Consider the following 7,582-nt stretch of genomic DNA (forward strand, 5'->3'; position numbering starts at 1 on the left):
TCTATGGAGTTCTACTAAAACTAGCCCATAACAAATGCTCCTATTAACCCTTTCAGCACTTAGCATGCTTGAGGCAAATGCACTCTGGTTTTACATCACTGACCACAATATGTACAGCTACATAAAAATAAATGCAAGACCACCAATTGTGCTGTAAAATGCACTACCATCAGCGCATGCCTGATCTATCTATTATGGTAAATGGCATCACACTCTCTCCCGCACCTGAAATCGCTGCCTCAGGGTAACTCTTGACTCTGCCCTGTCCGTCAAACTGCACATCCAAACTCTTGCCACCCGCTGTGAGCTGCAACTGACAAATATTGACAGAATCCGTCCCTTCCTCAGCCCACAATCTACAAAACTCTTGTGCATGCCCTCATCATCTCCCGCCTTTATTATTGCAACACCCTCCTCTGTGCCCTCCCTGCTAACTCTCCTACACTGCTCCAGTCTGTCCTCAACTCTGCTGCCCGGCTAATCCACCTCTCTCCTTCTCTACTCCCCTGCTTCTCACCTTTGCAAATCCTTCCACTGGCTCCCAGTCCTCCAACGAATCCAGTTCAATCTACTAACACTGTTCCAAAAAGCCATCCACAACCTGTCCCCTCCCTATATCTCTGAACTAATCTGACCTGCTACTCTCCTCCACACTTATCCGTTCCTCACACAACCGCAGCCAAGATTTCGCCCAAATATTCCCATCGTCTGGAATTCCACACCTCAACATGTACGATTATCCACCACCCTCATCCTTCAGACGGAACCTGAAAACCCATCTCTTCAGGAAAGCCTACAGCCTGCAATAACCATTCCGCTGCCTCACCACCTGAGCTGCACCTGACCACCACCTGAGCTCCCGCCTCACCACTACCCAAAATAGTAGAGCTGCCACCTCACCACCCCCAGAGCTGCCGCCTCATCACCACCAGAGCTGCTGCACCCTGACCTTCTGTCTGTTAACCATTATCCCATAGAATGCAAGTCTGCAAGGACAGGGTCCTCTCCTCTCTGCACCAGTCTGTCATTGTAAATTTGTTTACTGTAAACGATATCTATAACTCTGTATGTAACCCCTTCCTCATGTACAGCACCATGGAATTAATGGTGCTATATAAATAAATAAATAATGATAATAGTATGTGCAGTGACACATATCTTCCTTTCCTGCTATACCAGTTATTCTGTCACAGCTGCTTTAACATTACGTTGCTGTCAACCATAGGGCTTACAAAATTGGAGGAAATCCAGCCGTTGTTCAATTTTTGAAGAGTCAGCCTGACAGCATTTTCCTTTGACAGGTGTGTACACCTATCCATTATGACTGCACCAGCCACACTAAAAACCTGCTCAGACCAAGAGGTCACCAGCCAAAACGGCAACATTTCCAGGGCTAGCAGTCTAGCAATGTGGGTGTTTAGTGTTTGGGCCTGTATGTTGGTGGGTGTATATTTCTACTTCCTGTGAAATGTCTGGGGCAGGGACAACTGACTGCTGTGCTGATACAACAAACAGGATGTGATTACTGAGTGTTTTGTCTGTGCAACAGCAGGTTGTGGGCAGGAGGCATGAGTGACTGCTTCCTGAACAGCAGATTGGGAAGGCCGTAACACAGGGTAATGGGCAGTGGTTTCACCCTCAGACACAGATTTTGTACACAGGCATTCTGCCCACCTACTGGGGTGCTTGGCTGCCATGTGCTTTTGCATGCTAGTGGTGCTAAGGTTGGCAGTGTTCTTGCCTCTTAGCTTGGTATGGCAGATGCTACAAATTACAGTTATTCTGTCTGAAGGCCTTTCAGTAAAAAACTGCCATACAGGGGAACCATGCACCCTTGGCCTGTTATCTAGCCAAGTGGGGGAGGCTTTATGGAAGAGTTGACTGAGTTCTCCCTCTGGTCAAACCACTGCCTTTTCTTGCCTGCTTTTGTTCAAAGCGTTCAACCCTGTCTGCACTGCTGTGCTCACTAGGCATGCCACAGTGCTAACTTAGGTCAGTGGCCTCATCATCGACCATGTCATCTTCCAATTCATCAATCTGATCCACTTTCTGAGTTGTGATTTTAGTCTGACCTAATGGCAACTGTGTATCATGATTATCCTCCTCCTCTTCAGACATGAATTGACCTTCCCAATGTGGCTTGGGTGTTCCAATGTTTGGGCATCACTGCACTGCACCCCCTCATGATCCTCTTTAATGGTGCACGTTTCTCAGAGTGGCCAGCATTTGGGTCATATGTCTCTAGGGACTCTTGATGGAGAGAAGAAGGAGGACCAGATTGAGTATTCAGAGTCCCAGCCACTGGGCTACTGAGACTGGAATGTGTGGAAGACTTCATGGTGCTGCCTGTAAACACACTGGAGCCTTTGTCTGCCATCCAACCCACAACATCCTGGCACTTGTCTGGGTTCCACAGTGGTGTAGTGCACTGACCAAATTTTTACAGGAAGCTAGAACAAGATACATTCACCTTCAGATCTGTCTACGGCTTTGGCGGGCAACACCACATCCACGTCCCTTAATGTCACCCTTTCTTATATTGAATGCATCATGAAAAAAAAATTCCTGGCTTTATTTTTCACAAGTACCCTCACAGAGGTGTTATGTACAAGTTCTCTGTATCTAGCAATATTTGGGCATTTTTTTCAGCTATCAGCTTTATTACACGCAGCAACAGCAGATTCATGAAAATTACAGGTAAATAGCCACATTTGCGTATCACAGCAGGCTTTGCACCAGCGCACAACTGCTAGATAAAGATACACTATTTTTTTTAAACAATAGAAAATTAGTATTTTTTGACTTTCTGACACACGGCAATAGAAGACTAAGGAAAATTATTGCCAATGGTAAATTGTGACGTGTGTGTATCTCTGCAGGGTTTGCGTCATTCACACAACTGCTAGATAAAGCATACGTTATTTACGAGGGGCGATCCAAAAGTAATGATAATCGGTTATTTCTATTGCACACAGAAATTAAAATAAAATGTTTTCTTCTCTCTTAGGTACCCAATAGTCCAGTAAAAAAAAAATAACTTAAATAGACCACGATTCCCGGGAGCTACATTCATTTGAATATGAACTGCCGAGGAGTGAACATCAAAATGGAAAAAAACGAGCTCAGAGCTGTCATCAAATACCTCTGCTTGAAAAAAATGACTACCAAAGACATACACAGCGACTTGGTGGAAACATTGGGGGACTCTTCTCCTCCATATTCCACAGTTGCATGCTGGGCCAAGGAATTTAAGCTGGGAAGAACATCGACGGAAGATGAACATCGTCAAGGACGCCCATCCACGTCCCTCAATGAAGAAAACGTGAAAAAAGTTGAAGAAGTTGTATTGGCAGATCGAAGAGTGACTATCAGGCGTGTAGCTGAGGTCCCAGGGATCTCATATGGCAGTATTCAAAGAATCCTTGCAAAAGAATTGCATATGAGAAAGGTCTCCGCGCGTTGGGTGCCAAAAATGTTAACCGACGAGCAAAAGAAGAAACGAGTTGACATTACAATAGCAAATCTCGAAAAGTTCCAAGCAGACAAGGAAAATTTTTTGTCACGTTTTTTGACCATGGACAAGACCTGGATCCACCACTTTGATCCCGAAACTAAACAACAATCGATGACGTGGAAATGAGCCGACGAACCAACGCCGAAGAAATTCAAAGTGTCAAGCTCAGCAGGGAAGGTTATGGCGTCCGTTTTTTGGGACGATGAAGGAATTATTATGGTGGACTATTTGGAGAAGGGAGCCACTATTACGGGCTCCTACTACGCAGAACAAATAAGAAGATTGTGGGAGGCTATCAAGGAGAAAAGGCGCGGCAAACTGCGGGCTGGAGTGCTGTTTCACCAAGATAACGCGCCGCCTCACAAAGCTGCAGTTGCCATGGCTACCATTCAAGAAGCGGGCTTTGAACTGGTGGAACACCCCCCTATTGGCCAGATCTAGCCCCCAGTGACTTCTTTCTCTTTCCTCGACTCAAGGAACACCTCCGGGGCAAGAAATTTGATGACAATAGCGACGTGATAACCGCTGTTGGGGATTTTTTTGAGGGTCAAGATCAAGAATTTTTTTCTAAGGGAATTCTAAGTTTAGAAAAGAGATGGACTAAATGTATAGACTTGATAGGAGACTATGTAAAGAAATAAAAAAAAAATTTGACTATATTCATTGTGTTTAGTATTGATTATCATTACTTTTGGATCGCCCCTCGTACTTAACCAATAAAAAATTAGTATTTTTTTAGATCGCCTTTCTGACACACAGCAACAGCAGACTAAGGAAAATTATTGCTACTGGTAAATTTTGACGTTTACGACAGTCACAAAACTGCTTGATAAAGATACGCTTTTTAACCAATAGAATTTTTTTTATATTGCTTTTATGAGACACGCCAACAGCAGTCTCAGGGAAATTACTGGTAAATTGTGATGTTTACGTAGCTCAGCAGGTTTTGAGCCAGACGCACAACTGCTAGATAAATATTAGCTAATGCACCAATAGGTGAGAAATATTATTTAGCAATAAGCTTTAAAAATGATGCTACTGTATGCTGCCACTGATTAATTTTATTTAGCTGTCAAATTGAATTGGTTTAGTAAATGCTGGTACTAAATAATATTATTTGGCTCTAAAAAGAGCTGCTTCCTATTTTATGGTAGTGAATGAAACCCTGCCTATCTCACCCTAATCCCACAGTCTGTTCCTAAACTATACAACACAATGCAATCTAGCATAGATCTGCAGCATGTACTTGCAATGATCATAGCACTTTGATGTCTTCCTTTCACTCTCCCTCATATTAAATCTCTCCCTATGCTATCACCATCTAACAAAGAACTAATCTACACACTCAGCAGCTCTTAATACAGTTTTTTGGAATCACAAACTCTCCCTATATGCTGCTTTCACTCTCCCTACGCACACATTATGCGCTAACCACGCTGCTACCAGCTGCAATCTGTGCCAGATGACTCTGTAAGGCCAGCCAATCACAGTAACTCCACAACAAAGATGGTTTCGGCATTACTATGATTGGCAAGCCAGCCCAGCACGTTCATTGGCTGGAAATAAAGCACCAAACATGCTGGGCAGGTCACTCAAAAATGCCGAGGCGAATAGCAAATTACTCTCTGAGCAACGAATATTGCTCAATGTATTCGCTCATCACTACTGATCATTCATTGTCAAAATTCTTAATTTTTTATACAATTTTTATTGAATGAATACAGATTTTTATATTTCTGTTATGTTACTGAGATAGAAGATGGCAGTTGCTGCTAATAAGATTCTATTGTAGAAGAGACATACATGGAGGAGCTACAGGTAGAACTCCTTTCTCAATAATATAAACATCTGGATTCACTGAATATAAATTTTACCCAGGAATTGACAAGTTTTAGAATAAACAATCAGTCCAGGAGGAGAGAAAGGTGCAGATTTCTCAAATAAGCTATATGAAAAAGTTTTTCATTTTCACATGTATAATACTTTTTTATTTATTAAATAAAAATTAGAATGACTATTACCAGTTAACTCTTGAGTTACAATTTTTTTCATCAGTTTTTCTTTCTGCATCTTTTTGCACCTTTATATCTTTGTTTTATAGTTGTAAGAAAACACAAGTCCATTAATTTCAGCCTATAACCTAACATGTGTATCCAGAAGAAGGCAGGGGTGTCAAACTGCATTCCTCGAGGGCCTCAGACCATGCGTGTTTTCAAGATTTCCTTTGCATTGCACAAGGTGCTGGAATCATTCTGTGCAGGTGATTAAATTATCACCTGTGCAATACAAGGAAATCCTGAAAACATGACCTGTTTGCGGCCCTCGAGGAATGCAGTTTGACACCCCTGCTATCAAGCAGATGCTGAATGTCCAATGTTAAAGGAAAGATTTCTTCTTAGCTCCTTATATGGCAATCACATTAGTTTCCTGAACCTATGTCCCATCTTCAAAATAAATACTCATGTCAGCCTCCAGTGTCCATGTGGAGACGACACGGGCAATGCCATAAAGAGGCCTGAACAAAGAAATGTCAAACCGGATCTACCATCGGGACTATGGTGTGGGATGGCATAATGTATGGTAGTCGGACCCCTTGAACCTATATTGCAGGTACACTAACAGCTAGGCAGTACACTGTATTGGTTGTTGAACCAGTGGTACAACAATTTATTCACAATGCCACAATACCCGCTTTTCAACATGACAATACTAAGTCACTTGTTGCTCATACTATTATTAGAAGCCTTCATAGCCTGAAGCATCTCCGGACTTGTCTCCCATTAAACCCATTTTGAACTTCATTGAGTGGCCTTTGAGGATCTTAATGATTTGCATGGGTAAGTGCATTGAACATGGCAGAACATTCCTTAGACAACCATAAAAAAATCCTATTAATAGAATGGAGTGGAAGTGCGTGCATTTCTGTCTGTGGTGGACATAATTGATACTAAATAAATTGAAATGTTTTGGAAAATGTATTCATATTCTTTTAATCATCTGCATATTGAGCTATTGGCTTTCATAATTCCAGTACTTTTCCTTCCTGTTATAACATTTTAATGTTAAGGGAAATTATAGTGGAAATATATATAATTCCTATATATAAATATATTGTAAATATATATATATATATATATATATATATATATGTAGATAGATTCTGTAGATAGATAGATACATGAATATGTATATATTTTTTTCTTTCTTTTTATTTTCTATTTCATGTCATTTAGCACTTAAGAGAGATAGATAAACTTACATTCACTCATAGTAGCTTTAATTTATCACTTTCAAATATACATTATTACAATATATGAGATGATTAAACAATGCAATGCCATACATTAGCATGCTGATTATTCGCATCTTTTGATCATGATAATGTTAAAATGCCTATTACTCAGATAAAATACCTAAACAGAACTGCTGACGTCTTAAGAGACATCTCCTTGTTAACCCAAGGGAAAATAGAGCTTGATTTTATCTGCTGAGGCAGGTATTGACCTTTCATTGATTGTAATAAGACAGACTCTTTATTGATGTAAACTCTCTCACCACCCATGACCTGCAGATCAAAAATTAACTAATAAAAGGTCATAACAGAGAGAGACAGAAAGATGAATACTAAACATCAACCTCTTACCATTAATACTCAGAGAGCGAATGGCAACATAAAATAGGTAAAGTAAACATGGTAGCTAAGATACAAAATATATATATATATATGTATATATATATATATATATATATATATAATGAATATTGATATGATTTATTTTAATACTGTGCCCTATGGAATAATGAGTTTTATGTTTCGATTGTTAATGAAGATAATTTAATAAATTTGATGCAAATAAAATCAAATAGAATTTTAAGAAATTGGTAGGTCTAAGGTCGGTTTCACATTTGCGGTTGTGTCCTCAGCGTTTCTGATGCATGCATCCGCATGCATCTTGATTTCATATCTTTTACATTGTGGATGCAGGTTCATGCGTTTGCATGTGTTCGCCTGCGTTTGCTTATGCATGGGTCTTTTCACGGTGTAAGGCGGGGCGCGGCTAACACACC

The sequence above is a fragment of the Ranitomeya imitator genome, chromosome 3 (assembly GCF_032444005.1).
Source record: "Ranitomeya imitator isolate aRanImi1 chromosome 3, aRanImi1.pri, whole genome shotgun sequence".
Lineage (NCBI taxonomy): Eukaryota > Metazoa > Chordata > Amphibia > Anura > Dendrobatidae > Ranitomeya > Ranitomeya imitator.